General features: G+C 38.3%; 1 pseudogene; it reads right to left on the reverse strand.

Annotated features, from left to right (window-relative positions):
- Positions 1–4,041: 4,041 nt before the first annotated feature.
- On the reverse strand, positions 4,042–4,985 carry LOC108544940 (olfactory receptor 10A3-like; annotated as a pseudogene).
- Positions 4,986–6,000: the final 1,015 nt, after the last annotated feature.

The following is a 6,000-nucleotide window of genomic DNA, read 5'->3' on the forward strand; positions in this document are numbered from 1 at the left end:
ATATAATGTTTCTCTATGTCCTCAAAAGACATTACAAATTGATGAATAGCCAAAATACAAATACACCTATACACATTTAGAATTAACATAATCTTATTTCTTATTGTAATTTATTAAACATAAAATCAATTTATTTGATATGAATCTAATACAATAAGTGATTCAAGTGTTTAAACCAAATTTAATATGTAATAAAGACTCAGGAAAAAAAAATAAGCTGGTGTGTGTTAAACCATCACAAAATATTTTTTAAGTCTCATTATCACAAGGTTACATGCATGTATGGCATATTCCCAAATAATATACAAAAATTATAAGACCTCCCCTGCATTTAGCAGAATATATATACCTAATCTTAATTAATATCACACTATCTTTTACTCAAAATATTTTTTGAAGCTGTCAGAAAAATTGCAATAATTGCCTTACTCAACAACAATATAAAAACTTAATTAAAATTTGTTCCCACCAGTTTTCCTACTCAAAATGATTGTTAAAGTCTTAAAATGAATCAGTGATGTTCCTTCCCAAGCTAGGTTGGACAATAAAGTATGACCAAAACTTAAAGGACAAAAAAACACAGAATCCCTACTTTGCCAATAAACCTCTTCTTTTGAGACAGAGTCTTGCTCTGTTGCCCAGTCTGGAGTGCAATAGCACAATCTCAGCTCACTGCAACCTCCACTTCCCAGGGACAAGTGATTCTCCTGCCTCAGCCTCCTGAGTAGCTGGGATTACAGGCACATGCCACCACAGCTGGCTAATTTTTGTATTTTCAGTAGAGACAAGGATTCACCATGTTGGACAGGCTAGTCTCGAGCCCCTGACCTCAGGTGATCCACCGTCTCAGGCTCCCAAAGTGCTAGGATTACAAGTGTGAGCCACCACACCCAGTCATAAACCTCTTAACGAACAAGGTGATATCCCTCAAAAATTAACTCTAAGTCATCTACTTGCCCATATTTGGAAAGTAAATAGCACAAACAATTTTAACAACTAGAACCACCACCAAAAACCCAAGCCACAATAAGCCCACCACCATCATTCAGCCCAGGAGTTAGATGTAGTGTTGTGTCACAAACATACAGTTTCAAGACCTAGAAGTTTGACCAACAAAAAACTGTTTACATTATATTTAGATTGAATGAAATTGTATATATCTTTATTTACAGATATAGATAGATATAGGTAGATACAGACAGGTAAGATATGCATATAGATAGAGAGATATGGCTAAATAGATCTGCAAGATAACAAGTTTCTTTCTCAAAAGTCACCGATCTCATATTTTCAGTTGACTATCAGCCCGGGGACTATCCAAGGACTACGGATCATTACTTCACTTCAAATGCAAAGAGAATGTGAGCTGGGTGTGATGGCTCACGCCTGTAATCCCAACGTTTTGTGAGGCCAAGGCAGGTGGATCACTTGAGGCCAGAAGTTAGAGACCAGCCTGGTCAACACGGCAAAACTCCATCTCTACTAAAATACAAAAATTAGCCAGGCATGGTGGCACATGCCTGTAATCCCAGCTGCTCGGGAGGCTGAGGCATCAGAATGGCTTGAACCCAGGAGACAGAGTTTGCAGTGAGCCGAGATCATGCCACTGCACTCCTGCCTGGGTGACAGAACAAGACTCTGTCTCAAAATAATATAAAATAAAATAATAAAATAAAGTAAAAGAGAATGTGGACAGCATTCCTGACCTTGGGAAGTGGTGCTTAGGACTACCTCAAAAGCCAAAGACCTCCCATCTGGAGAAGAATTCAGTAAGATTTTAAACTGCCAGTTACTGTGTATCTTACAGGAAGAATCAGATATTAGATGTTCCCTGAAATACTACTACCTTTACTGCTAACCCTGAGATACTGGAAATTCATTATGAATATATCATATTTGGACTCACAAAAAAGGGAACATCCCTTGTAACTGACTACACCAACATGTAAAGAGGTGCCCAAGGTCTTGGAATCCAACTGGTCAAACCATTTATTGAGACTGGGCAGATAATCTGAAGGGTGCATGCAACAAACAGAGCACTAAGGTAACTTAGGCATACACACAAGAAGGAATCAATTAAACCACCACTTCCACCCACTTTTCAGAACCCTCCTGACGCTTCCACATGAGCACTGTTCCATTACCAGTTCTCTCTGTTTCAGTCTTATGCCTAACCCATCCTGAATCTGCTCCAAATCTTGAAGCTAACATCTTGCCTCTGATTGTCTTCTTATTATTAATTAAAAAGTTTTTCTAAAGCACCTACTCTGTCCCTGGCACAGTGTTAGGCAGATGATGCACAGTGGTGAACAAATTAATATAGTTCCTGTCCTCCTAGGGCTTATTATCAAATATGGCGATCAAACATTAAACAGATCACATATTAAAATATATGAGGAAAGCTTAAGGTAATAAGCTGCCTATATAAACAGGGAGTGATTGGGATCTACAAAGTGTAGCTAATACTAACAAGGCAAATATAAATGCAGTCACAAAACAATCAGCACAGTCTTTTATTTTAGTCTCAAGTTCTATATTTCAAACTGACACACAGTTCAAAGGGGGGAAGACTCAGCAGCAGCTCCTTTTGTGTTTCTAAGCCATGTGCATGAGGTTTTGAGCTTAGAGTCAAGAAACACTTCATGGCCAACTCCTTGATTGGCAGGGGAACTCACTGGACTCTCTCCCACAAGGTCCTACTTCAATTTAGGTGCTTGTCTTCATTCTCCCTCTGTTCTATAAGCATGAAATATTCCAAAGGTTGCAACATGTGAAATTATACATTCTGAGAAAGGCCACACACTTAGTAATATAATTCACGTACGATAGAAAATAAGCACAATTAATTAATTAATTGCATTGGATTTCCACAATGAACAACAACAACAAAAAATGCATGAGTCATTGTTTCTAAACAAAGTGTCTGGGGGCTTTGTAGGAAATATTGTAGGACATTTCCCATTTCCCACAAATGGAAATTTAACAAAAGTCTCTGAAAACAGTATTCTGCAAGTAAAAATGATACTATCAAATAAGAACTCTGAAAACTTCCCAGGTAGATCTCTAGTGACCAATATTGGATAAATATTTGGAAAACTATCAAGAGAAATTTACTTTTGGATTATAAGCTCAGTGAGTCTATCAAGTATAGAACCATCTGGGTCCCCAAAATAGATGTACTATTTTACTCATCCATGGAACAAATTTTCAATCCAAAAATAAAAACCTCACTAATCTATTGTTGGTCTCTTGAAGCTCTACCCTGTTACCAAAGTACAGTGGGCCTTCAGGCCAGTCTGAAGAACTATAATCATTTTGAAAAGTAATTTTGCAACAGCTTGTAAAATTTACAAGCACACCCACTCCTCATCCCATCAGTCCTACTTAAATCTAACAAACAGATATATAGACATCAGTACATGTGAGCATATGGAACAAGGTGTTTAAAGCATTGTCTTAATGAAAATAATCCAGTAGCTACCTGGATGTTCAAAATAGAGAAATGGATGAATAAACCGTTGTGTCACATGTTATGAAAACATGTATCTATTAAAAACAAGTGACAGCAGTTCTTTATTGAAAGAGAGAGATTCCCTGATACATTTTCAAATGTTAAAAATTGAACAAATTGGCTGGGTGCAGTGGCTCACACCTGTAATCCTAGCACTTTGGGAGGCTGAGGCAGGCGGATTGTTTGAGCCCAGTAATTAAAGACTGGCCTAGGCAACATAGCGAAACCCCTTCTCTACAAAAAATACAAAAATTAGCCGGGCGTGGTGGTGCATGCCTGTAGTCCCAGCTACTCAGGAGGGTGAAGTGGGAGGATCACTTGAACCTGGGAGGTGGAGGTTGCAGTGAGGAGAGATTGCGTCACTGCACTCCAGCCTGGGTGACAGAGTAAGACCATGTCTTAAAAAAAAAAAAAAAAATCAACGAATTTAATGTATTCATACCAAGAAATGCAATCTGTTTTCACCCTTTATTAAATTTAAATAAAGTGTAATAGGGTAGCAGCCAAATATCACATGACTTCTCACACAATCAGACTGTGTGTAAAACCACGTTTCTTTGACATAATTTTATCAAAGCTCTTTTCATGTCACTATTTCGCAAGGTATAAGTGAGTGGATTCAGGAGAGGGGTAAGCAGTGAGTAAGACAGTGACATCTGATCATCATTTCTTGGTTCTGGTTGAGTAGCCAGAATTTTGGGTTGTAATAATCATATTGCTGTGCCAGAGACAGGTCACAGATGTGAGTGAGAGCACAGGTGGAAAAGGCCTTTGTCTCCCTGTATTGATAGGCATCTTCAGGATGGCAACAAACTTCAGTGTCAAGACAAGAGGATCAACAAGAAAGGACCATAACAATTAAAATGGTGCCTGTGAAGGCAAAGATTTCAAATAAGAAGGTGTCTGCACACACAAGCTCTAACACTGCTGGGGTTTCACAAGACAGATGATTAATTTCATTGAGGCCACAAAACAGAAAACCAAATACCCAAGTTGTCTGCACAGTAGCCACCATGATCCCTGAGATCCATGAGAACATTACTAATTTCATAAAAACCCCTCTGTTCATAATCACTTGGTAGTTCAGAGGATGGCAAATTGCAGCAAATCGGTCATAAGCCATTGCTCCCAGGAGAAAACATTCAGTCCCACCAAAAAGAAGGATGAAATACATCTGTGCAAAACAGCCCACAAAAGAAACCGTAGTTTTCTCAGTAGAGAGGACCACCAGCATTTCAGGCATAATGACTGCACTAAAACTTACCTCCACCACAGATAAGTTCAGGAGGAACAGGTACATGGGAACGTGGAGTCTCTGGTTTAAGGAGATGACGACTATAACGATGGCATTTCCCATCAGGGTCACCACATAAATAACCAGGAAAATCCGAAAAAGTCGCTCCTGGAGTTCAGGAAAGTTAGAAAAGCCCATAAAGATGAATTCAAGCACAGAGCTTTGATTTTGTCTTTTCATTTTCAGTATTGGATCCCTATAATATTTTTCTGCTTGTAGTATATAAAGTATGAAGTCACAGTCCATAGCAGAGAGTTCCAGTCTTCCTTCACCCCAGAAATTCTTGGCAGAAGATGAGAAGAGGAGCCCATCTTGTCAGAAATTTATTTCGGCAATTCTGGAGAATGGCAAAATCTTGGAATAATAAATATTTTAAATATAAAGGGAGAAGTGATATTCTGGCTCAGAAATATCTGAAGAGAACTAAATAATACTACATTTCTATTTCATCTTGTATATTATATAGTTTGAAAATTAGACATAGCCTTAAATACAAATATTTTATACCTTAGATTCTATTTTATGACGTGTAGATGGCATCCATTTTCTCAATTTTAAATAAATATGGAATTTCAAACCTCAAAAATTAAAATGTTAAAGAAAAGATAGATGGCAAAAAACACTCCAACAATTTTGGTAATGTCCAAAAAATTCAAAATTACTGCAGAATTGATATGTATTTATTAAAAATATTTATCATAAATATCAGGTTTAAATGTCTGTATGTGACTTGGTTAAAGGTGGCAGGACTCTGCAGAAACACACAAAGGGCACTGTGGTTTAGATGTGTCCATCCTAAATGATCTGTACACATGTGAATTTTGCCCCAGGCTCACTGATTTCTGCCCACCCTGGATTTGGACAATTATGTTCAAATTGGCCTGGATGGGAAATTTTTGAAGGCCACTTCTCCATGGCCCATACTTGTGACCATGATAACATAAGAAAAAGCCCACCTTTTGGGTCACTGTGAATCTGTAACGTAAAAGTTCACACTCTCTCCCTCTGTCTCCCTATTCTCTCTGTCCCCACTCATTTAATCATTAATTATGCAACAAGCACTGATTGAGCACCTGCCATTTTCTAGGCTCTGTGTGCCTAGGAACACATTTGAGCCCAGCCCTCCACAGTGGGCTCACCACGCTACACAAAATAGCTTCTGACCGCTTAGCCAGTAAGTGCTCTCGAAGTCCTG

The sequence above is a fragment of the Rhinopithecus bieti genome, unplaced genomic scaffold (assembly GCF_001698545.2).
Source record: "Rhinopithecus bieti isolate Rb0 unplaced genomic scaffold, ASM169854v2 scaffold_28456, whole genome shotgun sequence".
Classification (NCBI taxonomy): Eukaryota; Metazoa; Chordata; class Mammalia; order Primates; family Cercopithecidae; genus Rhinopithecus; species Rhinopithecus bieti.